At 44.1% G+C, this 24,942-nt stretch overlaps 1 long non-coding RNA gene across 1 annotated transcript; it reads right to left on the bottom strand.

Annotated features, from left to right (window-relative positions):
* Positions 1-341: 341 nt before the first annotated feature.
* LOC125183210 (uncharacterized) lies at positions 342-21,657 on the bottom strand. The gene is made up of 3 exons (XR_007164787.2): positions 21,208-21,657; positions 20,495-20,535; positions 342-2,124 (listed from the first exon to the last, which is right to left on the bottom strand). It is a non-coding gene; the product is annotated as an uncharacterized lncRNA (long non-coding RNA).
* Between the last annotated feature and the right edge of the window lie 3,285 nt (positions 21,658-24,942).

Raw genomic sequence — 24,942 nt, 5'->3', positions numbered from 1 at the left:
TCAGGCCTTACTTGTAAGGAGCCCTCGTATTGCCATGATTCATTTTGGCAGCCTACCAAACCTGAGAGAAACTCAATGGACCAGCATAATCTCTGATCACTGAAGTTAATTGAGGTTGAGTCACACCTGGAACAATCTTGCCCATTCATTCATTAAAAGCAGAGGATACTAAAAACACTGTATAGATTGTTTGATCTGTCTGGGGCAAGGAGTGCTAAGAAAAGACATTTTTGACTTACAAGCACAGGCCTGCCTTCTGTTTTTCCCTAGAGGACAAAAATGCAGTTTTGTGAGAAATTTTGATCCAGCCAGTCAAGGAATGCTTCAAAGTTGTTCCACAGCTCTCCCATGTGCATGTCCAAAGTCTTCGCCACCTGACCAAGGCCACAATAGCTCTGCTTTTTCCTGTACCTGCTGCACTGCACTGAGATAATTAAGAGCAATTAAGCTTAGTCTAGTGTAACAGTACTGTAACACGGATGAAGCCCATGGTAACAACAGGAGAATATTGGTATAGCGTTCTACCACTGCTTTGACTCAGTGCTTGGGACTGACAGATACTTTATTTATTGCCTCAGAAATGTGGGTATCAGTGAAGGATACCACATAAAAGATTCCTTTATAAACCAGTTCTGACTTAGCTCATTTTCAGAAACATATAGACTCAATAGCATCCTCCAAGGAGGTGTTTACCTTGGGTTCTTGACTGTCATGGAAAAGAGAGCCACTGGGCTGGGACTTCACATCAGCAACACAACTCCTGTTTGTTCTTATCACTGATGGAGTATGCTATTGTCTTTAAAATGACCTGTTTTGATGTTTTGCTGAAGCCAAGGGTCTTTTTTTAAAAAAAGCTACAGTTCTTTGAAAAATCTATATTACAGATATTCATTTGGAACAACCAAAGAAAAGACTAACCATAGATGTTCCATCCCAGGTTTTACTCAATACTGTACTGCTTCTGGAACCGGATGTTTTGGGGGTGTTTTGTCAATTCCGTGTAGATATCCGGCCAGGATGTATGAATTGAATAAAAAACCCTCAACTTGCTGCAGCAAAGTACTTTGGTTAGCTCTTTACCTGAAGTAATAAATTAAAAGCAACCCATTATCTGGGTTGCAACGCAGCTCATTCTTCTTTCAAAAGCCTGACATTTACAGTAGATGAACTCAAATATATAAACATTTCCCACTTTTACTAATACAACTTATCTCCTAATTCACTTCAACCACAAATGATTTTAAATAGCAAATAGATCTTTAGAATCACTTTTATTTGTGCTTCTGGAATAGTCATCTAATGCCCTAATATATCTGCAGTAAAGGAACTTGTCCAGAATACAGTTTTAACCAAAAAAATAATTAAAATGGGAAAAATATTTGCAACCATTCTAGTAAGATTTTTATATAAAAGCTCTTTCTGCAGGAATAAAAGGTTGCACTCAGGAGTTGAAAACCACCTTAAAAATATTTGCAACAGACTGGTCAGAAGAAAATTAAACTTGCCTGACTTTAAAAAGTTATCTGCTACTTGTTTGTGGTAGATCCAGACTGCTTCCTTCCATAGCAGGTTTATATGGAGAACTAATTATGAGGTTGGGAAACACCGTGCTACTATTCAACACATTGCTGAAGTTCTATTCTCGTAGGATTTAGATGGAGGAAGGAAAAATAGGGACTACCACATGCATTCACATGGAAATTATCCACGCATATCAGAGGACTAGCACAGTCACTGAAACATCTCTGTAGTAGCACACAGCATGTCAAGAGTGTAGCAGACAAGGTGGAAGAGTTTCTAGCAGAGCTGACTAGGAACTAGAATTCCAGTCCTAGGGAAAATCCCAATACAGATTTTTGTCCCATATTACAACAAAACTGCCATTTCAGATTTTCCTCACATTAACAGTTGTGAGAGCAGTCAGAAGAGAAAAACAAAACATTCTGTTCCTTTTCATTTTCACAATAAGCTCTTGGTCCTTCTGTGTTTCAATGGGAACAGCATTTGGGTGGTTTTGGCCCTCTTTTCTTCAGAAGCCCATGCCCCATCTAGATCCTTCCTCAGAAGCCATAGCAGTCTGTGACTGCAAAAGGAGAACCAGTGAGCCCCATGCAGACGAAGCGCCTAGGAGAAGGAAGGGAGCTCTGATTGCAATAGAAATCAATTAGCATATAAGAGATTAAGTACAAGCCCAGAAGCCTTCGATGAACACCCAGGCAGAGTCTGCTTGCACTACATCTCTTCTACATACTCATACTGTGTGTGCCCGTGTCTAACTTTTACTGCCAGATTAGCTTGAACAACAGGGTTTTAGAACTGGGTTATGATTATAGCAAAGCAGAGGGAGTGTCAAAAAGTGGAAATATGTCACTTACTGTATTCTTGTCTCAAAACCTTATGGCTTGCTACCACAGAAGGAGGCGAGGGAGCTGGCAGCTAACAAAGTCTTCCATTGTGAAAGGAGTGACAGGTCTAATCGTCATTTCTGCTTCAGAAATTTTTAAAATGCAGTATGTGAAAACATGCTGACCCTTGGGAAATAAGTGAGGCTGTTAAAAATAAATAGGTTCCAGCTTTTCAGGAAGAACAGATTCACTACAGTGACGTAAAAACACCCAGCAGCTTGTCCCAGCCGTTTCCCATGAGACACGGATGATTTAGGAAGAAACAGCAGCTCACACAGCTGCCTGGAAATTTAAATGCTAGGATGTTACTTCTTGAATCTTTTATTTTTAACACATGTCACCTTTGACACAGTGACAGTGTCTGCACAATCCCTCTATATCCTCAGAAAGACCCTTCGAAGATTTAAGAAAAAATAACCTTAGTGGAGCATCCATCCCCATATGTCCTGGAATAAACTACAAGACACTAGCAGCCTTAGGAATATCCTCTTATTGCTGGAAAAAATATTTCATATTATTCATCTGAGGGTTTTTTATTTTCCGCTGAAAGGCATGAGTCCCAAGCATGTTTTGGATGTTGTGCCCGCAGACTTGCCAGCAGAGGCCCACTGCTGCAGTATGACATGCTGGTGCACAGGGATGCAGCACGTCCATGGCCTGAGCCAAAGCAGGCTCCAGGTCAAGAGTGAAGAAGCCAGTGCTGAAACAGAAGTTTCTCTGTGAATGGACTTACTAATTGGCAGCCACATCTACCAGTTACAGCAGATTACATCTGTGATGGTATAGCTGCGGGTTTGATAATGGCAAATAAAGTCTCATTTCAAAGCATACATTTGCATCTTTAACTCAGAGTGGTTCACTAGGGGCCCAGGTGGAGACTGCAGGGGTGAAGTATTAAGTCATTTTAGTTAAGGTGATATTTCTTCCAATAAACATTTTATGATTTTCTCCTGCATTAATTCATCAGGATCTAATTCCTTTACTGTTTCCTTCTTATATTTCCAACTCACTCTTTCCATTCCCCCCAAATCCTGTTAAATCATAACCAATGCTTTCCATAAAACAGAATGCACAAATTACTGTTTGTTTATAAAAGAGCCATAGGAATTACATTGCTGGACTAGATTCTTTACACTTCAGCATGTCTTACCACCCCACTTGCAGTCTTACTGCAAGTGATGTTTACTCCTCTACAAGAAAAAGGAAATTGCTGGTTGGTTTTACTTCTGCTCAGAGAGAACTAAAGACAAACGTTTGTAAGCATTAACAAAATAAAGATCGATAAAAAAAATACGAAGCCATACAAGTATATGTCCAGAAACTGAAGGAAAACCATCTTCCCCAAAGGCTCTCTTTATTGATAGATAAGGAGTCAGATAAATACGTCAGACAAAATCCATAACCTTGCCATCTTGCTATTTGCCCTGAATAGTATACACCCATTTGCTAGACCAGCCATAGAAACCTATTCTACGGACCAAGACCTTTCACAGAAAATAGTCTCTTCAGAGAACTCCTGGTAGCAACACCTAATAAGAATGAGACAACCAGAGAAGCTTGGAGGAATATTCAAGTTGCACAGCTTTGTGGGGAAACTCTGATTTTTACTGAACAGGGGTTACACACTCAGGCAGGTCATTATATGCTCAGTGAATAGGAGAGCGCAATAACCAAACAAAATCCTGTGGTTTCTACCCAAAAGAACTTTGCTTGGCCAATTCGCCACCACCTAAAATCTTGCCTTCTCATACCTCTTCATCAGGAAAGGGAGCCCTTTAAACAAAAATCCAGCCACCTCTATCACAGGAAGATCGATATTGTCTGCAACGATTGCAAAGTCTTGTTGGCCTAAAGAAAACTGCAGGTAGTCCTCAGGAGAAATCAAACACAACAGGAAGGCCATCAGTCTTGCTGTTGGCTTCAATGTGTCCAAGGCTTTTTTTTTTTTTTTGCTCACCAAGCAACACCAGAAACCAGAAGCAAGACGTCTCCATAACTGGTCTCGCTCAGAAGCTGCTCTACAAGCAGCACAGCTAGAAAAGTCTGGTTTCCTGCTGGCATGCCGGGAGCATTACTTTTCCAGCATCTTTCCTGGCACCAGCCCAGGCTCCCCCTGCATCCACCCAGCACCCCTTTGGGGGGTGAGAGGCCGTGACAGTCACCCATGGGCTGGCTACCATGCAGGATCCTGGGCTACCCCTGCTCCTCTGCCGGCTCCTCACGCCCCCCAAGCTAGTGGGAGTTTAACGGTCTTTGAAGCTTTCTTTCAATACTGGCGGAAACTGAGCAGTGGAGTTAAAAGTTATGGGAGGGGACTGGGGATGGATAAACAGACAGTGAGCTCACATGTCTTGTTTTCTTAGCAATTCAGGCTAAAAGGAACATTTTATATACACACATATGTAAGGGGGGTGGGGAGGTAACTGGCAAAATCCTCGGTATTGGAAGAAGTTTGGCCCTCTCTCAAGAAGCCAACAGCCTATTTGAAGTTAGCGGGTGTGTTTTTTCCTCTGGTAATGACTTTAACAGCGTTCTTACTTTTACTAGCCACACTGGGCACTAGTCCATCTTACAGACTGAAGCTCTCAGTTCTCCAAGTAACTCTGCAAACCCAATAAGATTACCCCCTGAATTCAACCAGAGATGCCGCATTCCTTCCTGACGTGCCCCTGTTGCTGGGGGGGAGAAGGCCAGCCTGAATCAGAACAACCTCCCCAGCAAAGACAGCAAAATCACTCACAATTTGAAAGTGCCCCTTGTTTTGCCCTGCTTCAGGTGGAGGCGTTCCAAATCCACCGCGATGGCCATTAATTGGAGCAATCCTACTCTAAGGGGCTTCGCTGGTGCTAGATGCCAAAGGAAAAATGTTTTCCAGGCCTTCAGCACAGCTGGAGCATTCAGCTTTGGGAAGTCTGGCTTTGATTCACAAAAGGGCATAAATGTCACAACACTCACTACTGGGGCCCCTGGCCTTTTTGATAAATTATTGGCTCATCAAATCTCTAATGCAGACGTAGGAGGCAAATAAGTGGGTCTGGGATCTGTTGCTAAATTGGAATTGAAAAAAATACTTGGAGGATGAATAATACACCATTCCTTTTCTTAATTTTGAAAAGTTTACTTTTCCTGATTACTTTAGATTAAATGTATTCCCAAAACAAATAAAAAATCCTAAACTTAAAATAGAAAAATCAGTCCTTTCAGGAATTTTCTTATTTTTTTTTGTAGACAATAGAAGCTGTTCATGACATTCAACATGACTTCATGACTAATTCTGACTAGGCCAATCTGCAAGAACATGAAAAAATTCCCTTCTGTCATAACAAAAGGATGTTACTGGGGCCAGATCTCCTTAACTTATGAGTACTTGCTCATCCCAAATGGTTACTTCTTCTGAAATTACTGGTATTAGGGCTGACTGGATGCCAAAACTCCATAGTTTGTTATCCACTTTATCACACAAGCAAGAATTCACACCTCACCATCTGTTACAACAATTTAACCCCCCTCCCTCCCCAAATTAAATGAAGATGCAGAGGTAACCCAACTTTATCTGCTCTGGGCCAGCAACTGTGATGAGCTCCACTCCTTGCTGTGTCACTTATGCAGCACATGATCTTCATGCAGCTTTCATGCCCAGCTGCCCTGTTTATAAAAGTGGATGTCTATTTCATAACACTCAACGTCACTCAGAACAGTGCTGGGTAAAAGACTGTCAAAATTCTTCTTCTATCCTCAGCTTATCATTCAGCCTTAAACTTGCCACTAAGTGGGAAATAGCCCTTAGAAGTTTGTCATCTTCTGTTTAAATTTCATAGATGATCAGCTTAACCATCTACTTGAACAAAAATTTTGAGTCCTCATTAAAGAAAGTACACATGCAGTGGTTACATAAAACACTTTTCATTTTAGCTTTCCCATCTCTAGGCAAATTTGAGACTTCCAAGTTGCCTGCCATATTTTACATAAAGGGCACTCAGGAAATGCAAGATCTGCTCTATTGTGTTGCAACTGCACTGTTATCCAGCTCAGATTTCTTTCTGTATTATGTTGTCAATGAATCTGCCTCGGGAAGAAAGCACCTGCTGTTTCTGTACTAAGTTCTTGTATTTACAAACAGGGACTGAAGCCAAGCTCTGATGCTCAAGTCCTTATAAGCACTTACACACCTGGGTGAAAAGCAATGTTTGGATTTGGGGTACTAGGAGCTTTTATGTTTGTGCAGAAAAAACACAATCAAAAAGATCATAATGGAATATTCTTCACGTAAATCCCTATTTTCCTTTGAATCTGCTAGAAGAATCAAGTCTCCTTTCAGAAAAAAATATTACACAAAATCATGGTGTCCATTTGGAATGTAAAATGAAAAGTTACTTTTACAATTAAAGAACAAAGAGACCAGAGTCGTTCCCCTACATCAGACCCATTCGCTTCAGAAAGGAAGAAAAAAAATTCAATAAGCACTTATGAAATAACTTCTTAACTGAGTGATTTCTTTTTGACTCCACTTAGCTTTTGGCTCACATCCTGCAGCATGAATGTTTACATCACATACAAATAACCCTCACAGCTTTCAAATGCTTATCTTTTTAAAGCCCAATAAATGAAAGATATACGTATATTTAAGTTCCTGTTAAAGTTAGGGATGAATGATTAATCTGCGGTACAGGAAGCAAGCCTGTTAAATCTCATTTCAACATGCAAAAATTAATGTATTTAGTTCTGTGGCTCTGCGTGCAGTGGGTAACTAAGATGATGGTCATCAGGTGAACAGACATGGTAAAGTGAACTCCACCAGGATACCACAAACCAAACAACACAATTTTCCAGTCAATGCCAGTGTGCATTGACTGTAAAAAGAGTGAAAAGCAACAATATAGGATAAAATCCACACTCTACAGTGTTTTTATAAGTTATATCCTCACATAAGCATACAGCTCGTCTGATATCAGTCAATGAACGGCAGATCTGACTGTACCACTTACACGACAAGTTCAGTTTTATGCAATTTTGTAGTCATTCACCTTTTAAATTTCTGACAATTTCTTGCCTTCCAAGAGATAGCTGCCCTCTTTCTCTCACCTAAAATCCCAGCCAGATCTGATATCTATATGCATTTATTGCTGCAGTGCTGAACTTACAAGTCAGCCCTGAAGTGCAGCAAGGGTTGGTATTAGAGACCACCTTGAATTAGGCTCTTTTCATGAATATAAATGGAGAAGCCTTAAGCTGTGCCTAGAAAAGGCATGCTTTCAGTAGACACAACTTTATTAATCTTCCTTGAAGAATGTCAGCTATTACAAAAACATCTAAGAATGATTCTTAGGCATTTTTTGTTGTTGTTACAAATAAAAAGGGATGTGAGGTACAGAAATACTGAATTCAGCCTACCCACCTGACAAAAGGATTATCATTGTACTGTCATTAACTGACTTATCACTGATTACTGCAGTTGGGAAAGCAGGGAAGGGTAACCCCCCCTCCTACATCACCCAGTAGGTTCAAGTTCTCCCTGAAAACACACAGAACTGATGACTTGATTGCAATCCTGCCCGGAAGCCTCATTCCTGAATCAGGCAAACATCAGATAGGTGTCCTTCTGACACAGCGCTGAAGGCTGATAGCAGTTTACAAACACTGAGTATGCTTACTCCACAAAATCTATACTCTAGTGTTAATAATCTGTATAGAATATACATACAGCTCCTATTGTTATGACCGATATGACGTTTGCTTTGGCTTGGCTATCAGCTGATCTTATGACTTTTACTCCAAGATGCAGAACTAGTCCAGAGTGCAGATCCAGCCTGGACAGTTCCCCAGCTCATGAATGAGGGATGCTGCTGGAAAGTGGAAGGCAGACTGAAAATAGCTGAACACAGAGCTATAACCTCCTAGGGAGAAGGTGCAGATAGCTGCCAAGCCACTGCACAAGAGGTGAGCATCGGTTCCTTCTCCACCCTTTTGCATCAGAGTAGCACAGACAGCGTGCTGCATGTTTGGTGTGTGCAAGCAGCAGTGCTCCGAGCATATTGAGGGGATCCAGCCCCTCCTGAGCTTTCAGTCACAAACACGACCTCACCTCTAGGTCCTAAAGGCACCCAGGTTGTCACAAGCTTCCCAGGGACCCAGCTTCCCAGGCTGGGCTACCTGTGTGCATGCTTGCACATCTAGCTTTGCATGCGAGGAACTTTGGGGACAAATAAGAAGGAACTAGCTTAGTTTTACACATCTTTATTTAGGCAGCCACTGAGTGCAGACTGTAGCTTGCTGTCTTTGATCTAGACACCTACATAGTATGGGAATCCTGCTTTAGGTGTCAAAGCAAGCATTCAGGATCTCACTCCAAGAACTTTGAATTAATGGGTCTTTTTCATTCCTGTAAACTCATTTTTATAGAGGCTATCACCAGAAAGGGAGCCTTTAAATCAAGGATATGCTTCTGTTAACCTGAATATCCAAAACCTCAAGTCTCCAAAGATGGAGACTCCACAACCTCTCTGAACAACCTGTTCCACTGCTCGAGCACCTTCACCATAAAAGTAGTGCGATATTTTGGTTATTTGTTTTCAATTATGTTTAAATAGGATTTCTTGTATCTCAGTTTGTGCCCACTGCATCCTGATTTCTGGATTTTTTCAGTTCAGGAAATTCAGCAAGTGAAAGCTTGCATCTCTAACAAAAATCCTTACCTATTCTTCCTATGGGTCTTAGCACCAGAGGAATGGCTATCAGAAGGGCACTGGAAGCTAAGCATAACAACACTACAGAAAATATTATCAATTCAGAAACATGTCCTCCCTCCCAGGGCACATCTGCAGAACTGTCACCACCTGCACACAACTGCTAATTCCAGCTCCACCCCAAGAGGCTCTTCACATTTCTGAGTGCCAGCTCTCTACATGTCAACAGATAAACCACCCTTCCTTCGGCCCCTCCATAGCATAGTAGGTGTATGGAAGTGCTGCCTCCTGAACAGGACAAAGCACTTTACTCTGTGACAGTATGTCAGCACTTGAGCTTCCTAAATTCCCACAGTTTGGAAATTCCACATGTAAATGGGTACCAAAATTGTGAGCCCAGAATACGCATAATATTGGTGCTACTTTCATTTTCTTTAATGCTGTAAGCCCTTCTACGTTGGAGTAACAACGTGCATAGGGGAGAATTCAGCAAGAGGGAGAGCTTGGACATCATTTTAGGACTGAGAATACAACAGCAGAGCAGTTTTTCCATCAACAAAAAAAATATCCTTCTTGCTTGTGGAACTTCTATCAGATTTCCTTTGGCATGGCAGTTATAGTCCCTGAAGCGTATTCCAACATTTTTGTCATCTGATCAGTCCTGCACAATTTACTTGATAGCAGCTGTGTGCACTTTCTTCATACTTCCCCCCAGTGCATTAATAGTTCTGTTCTTTTTGAGAGCTTTCCAGGGGGTGTGAAAAATGTCTTTTGTTTCTTCCTTTTCTTACACTCCTCCCACACTCTAACATGGTGAGCTTTGCTTCTGCCTAATGGAAACCATCCAAGATACACCTTTAAAAGACAATAAGAGATTCTGTAACTGTTGAAAATTAGGAAAAGGGATATTTGCTTCTGCTATGAGAGACCAGAGCTGAGTTTCTACTCTGCCACAAATATACCATTTAGCCTCACCTGATCCTTGCCTATTTCCTGGAGAAGTATTTTAAGTATACCTGAAGATTTATTGGGATGAAGCACCTTTATATCACAAGCATTTTCCTAGTATAACTTAGCACAGTTTTGAGAATTAATTTCCAAATTTTACAAAAAGATAATAGAAAATAGCAATAAAATTTCTCTCAGCAAAACAGACTTGAAATGGCAGCTGACATGTTGATTTTAGTGATGTTCATACTGGGACAAATCAGAAAAGAACAGCAGTGGAAACGAGCACATCACCTGTAGAGTTATGCTCAGTAAGAGTCTTTCTCACAGAGGTTACACAGCTGGCGACTGAGATAAAGCAGAAAGAATATTGCAAGCAGCGTGCATCTTGCATGGAAGAGTCAACAGATTGTAATGTGGGCTATTCCTGCAATTGTTGTACGTGATGAGTTCTCCAAATCACACTACAGCTTATTAACCAGAGAGGAAGGAGAACAATGGGAAAATTGTTAATTTGTGACCCAAATTCCATACACTTTTTAAACCACCTTCCCCTCAAACGGAGTATCTGAAAGCAATATCCTGGCATGAGTTTAATCAAATTTAAAGTAACACAGGCTAATCTTCTGAGGCCTGTTATGTCTGTGAAAAGTTATTTCTTTCCTTAAGGCCTGCTTCCCTTCTGGAAGTCTGTAAGTCATGAAATGAGCAAGCAGCAGTGTCTGGGGCAGTAAACACAGCATTGTCCCCCCATCCCACCCCCGCCCAAGGTCTGCTTACTGCCTCCCCAGAGGATACCCCACCAAATTCCACTAATAAAACAGCTCTTATTTTCCTCAGGTATAAAGGGCAATGAACAAGAGAATGGTTGATATTGGTGGTAACTATCACAACAAACAGACATTATAAGGCTTTGGCAATCATTTTCAAGTACTGGAACCAAAAGTTGAGCGCTTTCTATGGTTTGAGGAGTTCAATCTGCAGCACCATTTTCTCTCTTGCTTTTTTAAAATACATTTTCCTTAGCATATGGATCCCGTGCTGATCCACATCTGGATTTCTGGTTAACTGGAATTTCTGGAGAGTTCCTAAAAGCCCTCTTGTGCTTCCCCTTCCCCCCTAGTTCTCCTTACCCACAGAGCAGGATCTGTTTTCTTTCTTTATGCTCTTTTCTGTTTTAAAACAGCCAGTATCACCAGCAGAACCTGTCTTGGGTTTGTTTCCATGCTTTCCCTTCCAGGAAAGAAGGCTTGCTCCCATTAAACCTTGCTGGCACTGGAGCAGCCAGGTATCCCAGTGGGTACTTGCTGCATTTGCGTGACATCCCTCCATGCGCCAAGGCTCAGCAAGGCACAACAGCCAATTGCCAAATGCACCTGTCTTGCTGTTTTCAAATTTAAGAAGCAATTCCTACACCTTAGGTCAAAGACTGCATCCAAGTACTATCAAATCTGCCCCTTCATTCTTAGTGTAGTCATCAAAAAAATGCAACTCAAAACTTAAAGAGGAATGGAGATGCACATGGAAGACATTGCTTTTGTCTTCTTCCATACGTCTGCTTGGAGGACTCATCATTCTTCACATTAATCCAAGTGTGAAGAATGTCAAGGGTGGCATAGGTTTGCCACAACACTGCGGACAATTAAAAAAAAATAAAACCTTCCACAATCTGGACCCATCGTAGCTACAGACTCAGAGCTCCTCACTGCTTCCAGTGAGAGATCCCACACAGAAAAGATGACCAAGGTCAGTCCCTTGTGGAACAGGGAAGGTCACGCACAATCCCTTTGCTCTAGCTACCATCAGTGCAGTGGAACTTTCTGCACACATGGTTCTCCCTCCCATGAATCTTCCTTTTTTCTTTCAGCTCCAGTTTCTGGGCTTTCTGTCCTGTTATTTCCCCCTAGGCATGATGCTGTTTGAGCTTCTCCTTCCCTCTCCTGTTCCCTTGCAACCTGCTGAGAGCATTGCAAGAAGAATTATAGCCAATTCATTTGCCTGCCTGCCAATTAGAAGTATACTGTGTCAGAGGCAAGTGAGTAAATACCAACAAACAATATGACAGCTATTGACCCTCAGACAGTTTTCAGTGCTTTCCACTTTATTAAAATGAGGTATTAATAGAACAGATATGTTTCACAAGACATGGCACTGTAGTACTTTGAATCACAGAGCTGATTTTTATAGCCAGAAAAACAGATCCTTTAACATGCTTCTTTATGCCAGATACTGTTAAATCATGAAGTTTTCTGAGGGCATTTTTTTCTAGTGTTTTTAGTAATAAAATAATCACACTTGTGAGTAGATAGCCTCTTAACTCACTCTAATATTTGATTATGAATACCTGGGACAGGAACCAGTTCATACTGTTTCCATATCATATAGCATCACAAAGCCTCCAGGTCTAGACTTAAGTACCGGGCCCTTCTGTAAAACACAATAGTTTAGCAGACACTATGTCTTAGCAGATCTTAACAGATGCCTTAGATGTAAATAGAAGGAGCAAGTCTCTCTTCTGAAGAGTTAGTGATAGAAGACCCCCGGCCCCATATAGTGCACAGTGCCAAAGAAATTCTGCTTGCCCAGAAACATTTTTATTTGAAGGAGGCTCAATATCAGCACAGAACACAACTGCACACTTCTCAGTGAGGTGCTGGAGCACAAACAGACTACAACTTGGAAAAGGCAAGCAATCAGACATATGGTCTCATGAAAAGATATCTATCTCATGTCACGCATTGTTGGATATTTTTAATGCAAGGCAACAAGTTGACATAATTCAAACTCAAGCAAGTTAAATCTGTTCAGCAAGCTCACATTTAATATGTAATATAAGTTGGTAGTTGTAGAAGCATGAATGCCGTGATTTGCTCTTGTAAAGAAATGACCTTATGCTGCATCCATTTATTTTTTAAAAACATTGCAACAATTATTTCCAGCTTACACACATTTGAAAGTCCACCCCCAAAATATGGATAGCTGAATTCCTGGAGAAAATCCAGCCACAGCTCTAAGCTATGCAACCGAGCATGAAGTGAGAAAGGTATCAACACCCCAAAGCACAAGCACTAACTCATGCTCAAACCAGGGCCATGTAACAGAGCAGTCTCTTCACAGCAGTAAAAGCAGTCAAGTTCTAATATGTGCCAGCATGAGTAAATAGCAAGTGCAAAGCCTAATGTGAACAAGGCGCTGTACTAAAGGATGCTTTGTGAGCTTGCAACAAATGAAAGACTGCTCTTTTCTTCCAAAATTAAACTATAGCAAGTAATTTAAACTATAGCAAGTAATGGAGTCAGGACATCTTGCTGCTCCCTGGCTACTGCTTTTAGATAAAAGACTTTCTTTTACTACCCCCATGCTTTATGGGAAGCGCATACAGAATGCACATTAAAGAATGTTCCTATTAAAAGAGGATGCTAATACTGACTCACTACCAGAAGATCAAGGTTTCCCTTTAGAAATGTTGTACTTGTCCCTCTAGACCTCTCCCCAGACCCTTCCTAAAAAGCTCATCTTGTGCTGTGGGACGCAGAAAACCATGCAGTATTTCCATGCCAGCTATTCAGGAATTTTACCAAGAGCTTTCTCCCTTGCATAAACACTGATGGAGTCACACCTTCAAGCAGCCACTTCAAAGCAGCACGTCCTGTAGCCCCCAGAAGTGCAGCTCATCGATACCCAGCCGTTAAGTGAACCACTGCTTTATGCCCCAGCCCAGCCATCCTTTCCAGTGAAACCCTTGTGTAAGCAGTAATTCTCTAAGCAAGGCACAGACAATCATTATTTCCCCACAATTAAAAGAAAAGCATGTGGTTAACAGACCCCACTAATAAAGCAGTCGAACAGCTGTACTCAGTGCTACCAAGCAGATTTAACTTACATGTGTGAAAAAACTTCCCAGCCATAATTCTCCCTGGAATAGCGATACATGTTGCAAAACTTCCATTGCTTCCCTGTGTAGGTGCTAAACAGATTAAAGCAAGTCACACACTAGGTAAAGCGTGACTGCCTCACTGTGGATTAAAGCAAAGCCTGCTTGCATTAGGTTGCTATTGCCACTGAAATACTGGAGCTTTTTCTTTTGCCCCTCTAAGAGATTGATGTTTTGTTCAGATGAGCACTCCAAAGTATTTCTGGACATAAAATACTTATATTTTTTATAAAATATAAAATATTTGTATTGGCTGACAAATAGCTTGCAATAAATGAAGCTGAATTATCAGTTGATCTTGGCTGAAATCAGAACCACGCATCTGAAGTGTGTCTTGAAGCTTGCATTTCTGATATGTGGTTTTATTCAGAGACTTTTTTTAATCAATACATTTGCAAAAGCTGTATTTCAACTGTGATCGACTACTCTCCATTACATAACCACATACTTTGAGATATTTTTAATACCAATACTTTATTGCTATACCCAAGTTCACATTTCCTTCCTTTGAATTATCTTATGAACTTCTCTTCCTTGGAAGCACAGTCTGGCTAAGCTCCAGCTCTGAACTTCCTGGAGGATTTGCTTAAACAAGTAATAGCTTGCATCTGATCGGATGGATAGCAACAAACCAGATTGTTTTCACAAGAGAATAACATTCTAGCCCTCAGAGTGCAACCTTTGCACAACTTGTGACCCACTACATATCTCATGTAAGTCTTTTGAGCCTAGTTCAACAGCAACAAAAAATTTTGAGTTGCTGTTGCATGGACTTATTTCCAGATCTTTTACTGAAATTTCTGTAGCATCCCAGGCTGTATACAGTAAAAAAAAAAAAAGACTGCTTTGACAAAGCAAGGACATCTTGTACAGGGGACACCGGTACCTTGTGGCATACTGAACACTTTGTTTTATGTTGAACCTTGGCATTGTAGCTGGGTCTTGTTTAGTTATTTTAGTCATGATTTCATACACAATTTCAAAAGAATCAGAGTAAGCTGAATTTTGCAGAGTACGGTACTATTAAACACATCCTTGGCAATCCATGCATATGACTTCTATATGGACACAATCTGGTTACCAGATGCAATATTTACCTAGCTAGATCAGCAGCTCTAGCTGCTGGTTGTCACACTATTGTATCTAGTTACTGAAATTACCTCTACTGATACATATATAGGCTATGCTGCTCAATCAAGAGAGGTTTTCCATCAATTTTTATATGCTACCTTTATTAATGGAACTGCCTGAGGAATATATCATTTCTTCTGCTACTACTCATTTTGTAGCAGATCTTTTGGTCACGGGTCCCAGTGTTAAACACCCATTTTTGTGCTCTTTCATTTGGTGAACTGTTTTTGTGAGCCTGCATTTTCCCTTGATTTTGGAATGTGAAAGTTCCCTGCAGAAGGGAGAATCCAAAACAAGACTGCTCTGCTGCAGAAGTCATCCATAAAGTATTTTTTTTTTTTGAGTATTTCTGTTTAAAATTTAGAAGCCATGCCCAAGCCAGGAGCCTTGGAAGGGTGCTTGGCCATGCTGGGGTCAGGAGCTGTGGCCTTCCCAGTGCAGGAGCACCTTCCTCCCCACCTAGCAACCTGAGGACACCAGGCATAGCATCCTCCAGGGCTTTGCCTGTTCTTCATCACCACACCTCCATTTCTTCAAAATATCATCCCCCAAGCAAGCAAACAAGAGCTGTTTTATCAGTGAATTCCTGCCCAGTCCCATTATTGACTCGAGTTTCCATTCCCTTGACCTGGCCTCATGAGCAGCTATTTAGCTAGAGTTTAAAAAACATCAATGACTTTCAAGTTCACTTGTTGTGCAACTTCCAACTGCTCATTAAAAGGTCTTGCTTCCCCAAGAAAGCATATAAACAATAAAGAAACAAGTTGGATGGATGTATAATGCTTTTTCAACCCCATAACAAGGCACTCAAGGCTTAGAGAAAGGTCAAGGACAGAAGCTCTGGAGTGATGCAGAGATCAGGGCAGAGCAGCATTAGGGATATCTTCAGCTTAAGCACTCGTGGAATATTTGTCCAGAAGCAATTTCTCTTCCTCAGGCTTTTCCCGTGTCTGATGATTCTTATTAACATTATGGAAAGACTCAAGAAGTAGCTTGCCTTGTCCTTACCCAGGACAAGCCTGCATTTTAACAGCCCCTGTGCAAAGTGATGGGATAAATAATCTCAGTTGCAGTAGCCCCTGAAACTCACAGGCAGGCTGGTGATCAGCATTCCTCTCAAGCCATGAGAAAATTACAGCTTTATTTTGAAATTAAGGTGACTTCTTTGCAGAGAACAGATGGGGGTAGGTAACCTCTTCTCAGCAACGTTCATGAAAGGAAAAACATAAATCCAAGTCTTAGCCCTGACCTTCGATTTTGCTCTTATTTACTTCAACCTCACTGAAGTCAGTACCCTTTTGCAAACAGGTAACATCCAGGTAGCATGCCTCACATCGTGGCTGCTTCCTCACCTTGGGGACAGCACCTTTGGTCTTCATGTTCACATGCCACTGAAACTGAGCAACAGGTCCAAAACCCTTAGGACAATGCTGATCAACAGGCTGACAGGCAGCCAGTAAAGCCCCACCACTGCTATTTCCTTAGGAAACAAGAGGGAACGTTTGGTAAGAGTTGTGCCGAGTGGCCAGAACCTCAAGGTTTGATGTGGGAAGAGGAGGAGGGAGAAGTGTGCTTGAGGATCCCTTTTTGTCCTTTGATCTTGGTGGTTCACATACACATTTCTTGCAGTAACTCTTCCTAGTTCTGAAAATTCACTTTTTAATTTTACACCTTTCCAGTCCTACGAGTAGCAATAAATTCATAACCAGCACTGCCAACAGAAAGACAAAGTTTTGGAAGGCCAATGTGCTCTGTCCCTGAACAAATATATGCCTTTCCCACATATGCAAAGCATCTGGGGCTGAAACAGCTCCTGGAGGAAGCTCAGGGAGGAAACTCAAAACTTACAAGTTGAAGCCACAGAAAGAGAAGCTATTCTTCACAGCAGAAGGATACGGACACCTTTTCCTGCTCTTAAAAAAAAAAAAGTAAATGCATAGGACAAGAACAATACATAATCACTGAATTTCAAATAAATCTCACTCCAGAGACATTTTGACCTGATGTGCCTTGCTCTGTCCTGTGCCTTGCTCTTCCCCCAGCCCTCAAGGCAGAGCCTGCTCTGGGAATTATAACAGAAGGATTTCCAAAGAAATTTGGTTGCTGTTTGAATTTCTAGCCTGGTTTTCCAGGGAAAAGGGGTTCAGTTGTCCATCTCCACACCTCTGCCCCCCTGAGAGCGCAGCACATGCGGCCAGCACAGAGCAGCAGCACGGAGAGGATGCAGATGTGAACCAGAGGCACTTAAAAACGGGGGGGAAAAAAGGAACAGAAACCCACGGGCAGTGGGGTTTCACCGCTCAGGCTGCTTTGGGCAGCCCCTGATGCCACGGAAGGAGCAGAGAAGCGGCTGCGGGCGCACCCTGGCGGCGGAGCGGGGCCGGGTCCGTGCACCCACCGGGCTCTGCCTGCACAGGGCACACCGGGGCCGTGCCCCCCGCAAGAGCGGCTCTCTTCCCTCCGGACAGCAGTGACAGAAACCGCGGAATTGAAATTAAATCGCGATCTTAAAGTCACGGCTTTCCAAAAGATTCGCATCCCTGCCGAAATGTGCCTTTGGAAACCTGAACAGGTTTCAGAAGCGGCAGCAGCTTTTAAACTGACCACGTACTCGCCCAGCACAAAGCTACGGGAGTTATTAGACACGCGTTTCAAAAGTGTCTCGTGTATTTGCTTACTTTTTAAAAAAATAAATGCTTAGACTAGAAATATGCTTAATGAAAAATGCTTAAACTCAGAAAAACAGCTTTTACACTAAGTGATTTGCTTCCTGTTGCATTTCTCTGCTTCCAAAATGGAGATAGAAGCTGCGTAAGCATGCAGTAAATAATGAAGGCATTCCTGAGTCTCCAGTGGTCAAGCCCGGTATGAACACTATTTGCTAGCAGCAAGTGTCAGTTCCCCCATCCCCAAATTCAATGACATCAGGAGTAACACTATTGCAAGGGCCAGAAGAAGCTTAAAACAAATTGAGGGACAGGTAACGAGTTAGAAAACTTCATCGCAACACAGAATTTAGAGCAGAGAACAGCTGCAACAACTCTTCCCTACCCCCTAACCACACTTCCCATGTCTCATCACTCGGTGAGATGGTGCAGCTGTGCCTTCTGGAAGAGCAAGCATCTCATCTCCCAGACAGCAACAAAACCTGTGGGAGCAGTGCCAAGAGCCCACCTGGCTGAGGAGCACTCCCTTCTCCTCCATCCATCACACTGCTCACTCCTTTAAATTTGAGATGCTTCTTTACAAGATGGGAAAGCTTCCTGGGTAGCACCCAGGAGCCCAGAGGGAAAGCCTTGTTCCTGGCAGGGTCAAACCCAAGCAACCCAGCCCCAAGGAGCACTTCAGCCTCCTTGCATGGCTTTTTGAGTCCAGGCAGGCTGAGAGGCACAGAGAAAGGACAGGTTTCAAGTACAGTTCTTTTGAAGGAAGTCACCTAAAGCAGAAACATTCATGTAACAAACGTTCATGGTTTTTTTTACCAGGCTTTAGGATCCATAAGGATGGCACCAAATCCTGACTGGTGCAAGAGTGGCTACGCTTTGCTGTATGCAAAATCCTACCCAGCTAAACACTATCCTCTGTCCTTGGCTAAGCTCTACTCTTTAAAACTCCAGTCAAAAGAAATTTAAAATTACAAGAGAAATGGCATGAAGCAAACTTAGATGGGACAGGGATCTCAGTAGGGCAAGCCTGGAGGTGCTGCCACGGGGGTTGTACAAGTAGCAGCCACGGGAAGGAGCTGCAGCACTTATATTGGTATGGCAGCAGAGGCAGCCAACAGAGCACCCACAGTGCAGGCAGAACCGAAGTTACCGTTCTTGCAGCTTTTGTGTAAGCCCTCAAAGCAAGTTTTTTTCCGTCTGTAATAAGTTACTAGAAAATTTACAGAGAGTTCAGATGCTAAAACGCAACATATCAACGGGGGGAGGGGGGGAAGGCAGCAAGCGACAGCCAAACCCGAGGGGCAGCCTCCGAAGCTGTTCCCTCTTCCCAGCGCCGGGTTTGTCCCGGGGGGAGCAGCCCCGCGGCGCCCGGCAGAGGGAGCCGCACACCGCCGGTCCCCGAGCCCCGGGGACTCGTCCCTGTCCCCCGTCCCCCCAAAAATGGGGGCAGTCCAAAGACGGGGCTACGCGCAGCAGGAGGGTTTCCATCCCGAGTTACTCCACCTGGAGCACAAGTGCAAAGCTGCAGGTGGACGTAGCACAGCCAGCGCTCCCAGCCACACAGGTCAGAGTTGGGATAAAACCGGGGATCAAGGAACAAGCCCTTGATATGAAATCAGTCAAAGTGACAGGCAGTACTGCAACCTTCCTGAGCGAGCACATCATTGGCCAAGACTCACTCAATGCGAATTCCCACAAGAAAAAAAAGGAAAGCTGGAAGCATGGTGGGAAAGTGTTTGGATCTCTGCCTTAACCAAGGTTGAAGCTTGCAGTGAAGAGCGGATGAAGTTTGCCTTAGTTACCTAACAGCAGAAATTCAGCAACAAATAAAAATAATAAAAAAAAAAAGACTTCCTTAATCTGGCAAATTACCAGGCTGAGAGAAGGCTGTCATCTGCACACTTGCAAGAAGAGGCATACCAAGAATAATTCAGCTGTGTTTGCTGTCACCGGTCAGTTTAAAAATACCAACCCAGCCTCCTGACAGGCAGTTTTCCAATTGCTACCATTTTTTGGCAGCCAGCATGTTTGCAGAATCCCTACTGGCATTCCCTCCCAGCGACCACCCTGGGGTTTCCAGAAGCCTCTGCTTTGAGATGAGCACCATTCCTCACCTAGGCAGAAATATGTGCCAAGTCAAAAGGCAGAGGAGAGGTGGCTGCACATCCAGCTGCCCAAGCCCATCTCTCCATAGCCTAGAGCAGGAGGTGGCACTTGCCTTGCACTCAAATTAGGGTCCATAGGGTCCAGCTGCTGGGTGGCGTTAGTCTGCTAGGAACTAACCCTAGCCAGGGCAGTCCCTCTGGCTCTCGTTAATTTTGCATTAGCATCTGTGCCACAAAACCCCAGTGACACTGCTCCAGTGCTGTTTCCATGCCACGTGAGGAGACCGCAGTTGTTACAAAGCTACTCAGAAATAAAAAAAAAGTTCTCTTTAAATGAGAGATGCCAAGAATGTACAGGGCTCATTTTCTTATGTTTCCCAGCTGGGTGCTCCCCTTCCACCTACACATCTCACCTCCAGCCTGGATTTCCCCCTTGCCCTACACAGATCTCCACGCTCCAGCTCCACCAGCATCCCAGTCACAGCACCACAGAAAGGTGACACGTTCCCACTGCCAAAGGGGCAAGAAACGAGTCCAGCCCATGCCTATCTTGCATTGTTTTGTGCAAGTTCGTTTGTGCCCAGACCAAAGGGAGAAGAAGAAGCCAGAAGTTTCCACTCACCCAATGGAAAGACTTCATTTCATCTTGTAGAGACACAGTGGCTACAGGAAATGCAAAATCCTGCTGCTGGGGCGAATGGAAATTTCTGTCTCTTCCCTCCCACCCACCAGAGTCAATTTATATTTGGACAAAGAAGCAGCAGATGATGGAAATTCATACGAACCATCCGCATATTAGTAAGAGAGGGGCTATCCTGGGTTACGGGTATTACAATCGTCTCACACAGGCCACAGGCCTTGGGCATAGGTTCAGGCAGAGAACGCAGTAGAGGAAGCGTGTTGGTATAACTCTGCTTCTCACATATCAAAACAGAAGTTTTCATGTGGGAAGTCCTCAAAGTGTTTGAAGTTTCACAATTACTATCATTAATAGTGCATTGAGATGAAGGACGGCAAAGCACATCACAAATGAAGTGTCGCATACTCAATACCGTGCCTACAACCCAACTCTTCAAGTCAAACCTCTGCAAAAAGAGGCCAGTGGTTTTGCAGGAGAGCTGGTAGCTTCTAAATTAACACAAAAGCCAACAAGTTGAGCCCAAACTAAGGTAACTTACAGGCCTATTGCATCTTCTCTTGGAGGAACCTCCTCCCAGGCAGCACCCAGCTTTCTGACGCCAGGACAAGCGCACACAGAGCCTACAGCTCCCCACCGCTGCCTCACCTCTGGGGGTGCCCCTTCCATCCCCAGCACAGCATTTACTCCCCACCTACCTGCAAGCTCCAGGCTGCCTGCTCCTGAGACAAGGGGCAAACTCCTGCCTACCCCTCATACCCAGCTGTATCTGGGCTTCCCTCTCCCCACCAGCGAATCAGCCTCCCCTGCCATCAGGGCTCTGCCTCCGCACCTGCGCCAGACCTGGCAGCCCCACCTCCTTCTCCCCCTTCCCCAGGAGGACATTGCTCCTGCCCTGGGGCTGTGCCACCCGTGTGTTGGCCCTGCAGCCCCAGCACCGGGGCCCTGCAGACCATCATGGGCCAACGGGCCAACCGTTCCCTGCACTGGGATCCTGGATGACGAGTATGAACAAGTGGGCAGGTCTTGGTTAGGAGCTGATGAACGTTCTGATCGCCTTTCTGGATGCCCCATTAGACTCCTTCAGGCTCTTCCCCCCCCTTTTTTTTTCCTTTTTTTTTTCAGGTTACCTGTATAAACTGCCTAGCTCTCCCCATACTCACCTACACACCTTGTGTCATGATTAACCCTCCAAGGAGAAGTCACTTAACATTATTCAGGGAGCTCAAGAGCCGCTCTGGAGCTAGAGGAAAGGGGAACCAGACAACCTTCATCTTGCTCTAGTGTCTGCAGAAAAGCCCACAGACCCTAATCACCAAAAGAAAATAGGGAGAAGCAGGGTTGCTGTGCCGTTAGGGCAGGATGGAAATTAGGGATATTACAGGGCTTCTTCTCACAAGCATTCATTAGTCTGCTTCTGTTCTCAGGAAGAAGGAGGAGGTATGATGTCGGGGCTGACAGAGAAGCTAATGGGAAGTAAGGCTGGGGAATGGTCGCCACTGAAATACCAACGAAACTCAAGCAGGTTAACTTACTTGAGCTTGGGGAATAAACATGTCATTTCTCTTCCAGCATTTTCGTACTCAAAATCATGTTCCAGATGCAAACACTTTTTCTTCAGAGCTGTCCTGGTGTTGCACATTTAGCAAAGAGCAGACGTAGGAGGCATACTTTCAGAGGAGGTAGCAAGAAGCCGCTTGACCTTACAGAGTGAACAACATTGCCACAAAGTTTGACAGAAATGAGAATTAAGGATAGGGAACAAAAGGGAAACTGGTGCGGCCTCAGCTGAAGCACAAAGGCATCTCTGCTCCCCTCCATCCCTCTGAACCCCCTGCACTACTGGTAAGGCCAGGGGTAATCCACAGTGCTTGGGGGGTTTATGGAAGTGCTTCTTTCCCCTCAGTGCCATTTATCCTGATAGCCCTGCATTTGCAGATGGCCCTGGCAGGGTGGCCGCTGTCCCCATGGGCACAGGGCTGAGACCCTTCTCCTAAGTCACAGCGAGCATGCCAAATGTCCTCTGTGCCAACCGACAGCTTCCTTCTATGAATGGTTTTTATGAAAAAAAGTAACTCTCATCTCTCCAGATGCCATTGAGAGCATTTGTTACAGAGTGCCATAAGAAATTACCAGATGGAAAAAATGTTTAGCAAGTGAGTTACGAACCAGGTAAGGGCATAGCTACTGGGGAAGGACCAGGTTAGAGAAAGGCTGCTAGCAGAGGACTTGGGCCTGTCTCGATTTAGCACTTTCATTAATGACTTGGTCCAAAAATTAAGAGATCATTGATAAAATCTGATGGAGAGATGGGTTTGAGAGATGTCCTGGTGCAATGGAAGTAGCATAAATCTAATCAGGGCAAGAGCAAAGTCACAGTCAAAAGACTCATAACAAAGCTTGATGCTCCAAGATTGGAGTTCATCAGCTAGAAATAGCTAAAGAGACTTGGATGACCACCACCATCCAGTCACTGATGTAACTCTAGGCGATGAAAATGTGGTTTTCAAAGGCATGGAAATGGCTAATTTCAGTGAAGTGTGGGAAGCATCATGCCATTGCATGGGCTCTTCTGCAATCCCGCACATCATAGCTCGCAGGCTCATGCCCGCCTCCATCGAGTCCAGCCGGCAGCAGCGGGATGCGAGCAGCTCTGCACACCCCACCAAAGGAGGGGCAGAGGCATCACTGCCTACAGCACACATCAGCTTGAACGTTGCCTGAGGGGTGAACTAATTAAGCTGGGGACAGGCTTTGGCTCAAGAACAGATGGTCATGACACAAATTTCAGCTGACAGTTAAAAGATGGCTCCTCAGCATGGGGAAGTGAGGGGATTAAAACAGTCTCCCAGCAAAAGAAGCAGACGCCACTTACCACGGGCACACATGAAACGCTCCCTAGAATCTCACCGAGTGGCTTTGAGACAAATCCTGGTGCCCTCAGCCAAGGCCTCAGTGAGGGGATGGTACATAATAAGAAACCAGATCCAGGAGACCCCTTCCAGCTCTGTGCAGTGAGAGTCTGGTAAGTGCGTCTTGTGGATGAATTATTGGAGCTGCTGGATGGACGGAGGCAGTTAATTAGCTCACTAGCAGCAAGGAACAGTAACCTCCTTCGGCAGTGCAGCAAGACTGGGAGAGGAGAGGACAAGACACGAAAAGAGCTACAACTTGCTCAGCAGTTGCAAGCAGCCATCCGTCAGGAGGACATGAGCTCCCCAAGGCACGTACCTGCTGCTCACCTTTAAAAACTACTGCAAGCATAGTGCAACAGCAGGAGCAGCCAGCTCTGGCATTCCCAGCCACTACACAGGGATTTCTTCAGTGTTTGTGAGTGCAAAAGCACTGGTGGCTCTAGGAGGAGACCCCCCCCCCCCCCCCCCCCCCCCGAGAAGAGGAAGAGCCTGCAGCTTGTGTGTGTGAATGTGCTGCTCATCTAGAGAGTCACAAAACCTCATGCTTTTAAGCCCACAATGTCCATATCCTTGGTATCACATCCATGTGTGCAGTGGAAAAACTTGGATTTGAGTTTATTCTTATTTTCTCAAGGAACGTTTGAGATTGCCACAAGTAAAGACATCTGTAAGGTGCTCCTAGGCGCTAAGAGAACTACCAGACCTGCACCATGCACCACACAGACTGGCTCTCTCACTTTCTTTATCTCAGCTTCCAAAGGCACAGAAATCTGGGAGCAGCTGAAGCCAGACTCTCTTAAGAGGAAATTATTTTCTCCACAGATCTATGCCACTGGAATGGGTCTGCATATGATTTAAATAACATATGTGCTTCTGCTTACTGTCTTCCTTATGACTGCCTGAGAATATATTATGTATTTATTATTTTTTTTTTCTTTTTACTGCTTGGACTACTGACACCAGTGGTGCAGGAGCAAAATGTGTGTTATCATACTTATCTCACAAATCTAATTGACTTCTATGGGGAAGATGTGGGAGGGAGAGAAGCATGGGAATACCCAGCCTCATGCTTTACTCCTGCATGGCAATAAACACTTGCATCGCTCTTGCAGACACAGCAAGGCATTTCTGTGCAATAGGACTGTAAGGTCTACAGAGATTTTTGCAGCTGGAAATTATTTGTTACCCAAAGGGAGGAAAAAAAAAAATGAACATGCCAAAATGGCTTTTCCTAAAACTCCTGATCACTTGCTGATGGATAGCTCCCTGAGCATTCGGCTCTCTCTCCTAGCCTGCCGTAAGTCCTGGCCCCAGAGTTTGCCTGCTGTGTGGCACAGTGACAGGGGTGGTGAAGAATTGGCAGGGGAACCCCAGAGCCCCACTCACCCGTGGGCAGGCCGAGGCTGGGCTCATCATCCCCGCCTTCCCCAGAGTCTGGAAATGCGGGGGGCGTTTCTGCCCCTGCCTCGCGACCACCAGAGGCCGTCGAGGCGCCCAGCGGCCGGGGGCAAGGTGCGG

The sequence above is a fragment of the Anser cygnoides genome, chromosome 3 (genome assembly GCF_040182565.1).
Source record: "Anser cygnoides isolate HZ-2024a breed goose chromosome 3, Taihu_goose_T2T_genome, whole genome shotgun sequence".
NCBI lineage: Eukaryota > Metazoa > Chordata > Aves > Anseriformes > Anatidae > Anser > Anser cygnoides.
Note: the sequence above shows the minus strand (reverse complement) of the source record. Positions and strands in the feature narration are given on the sequence as shown.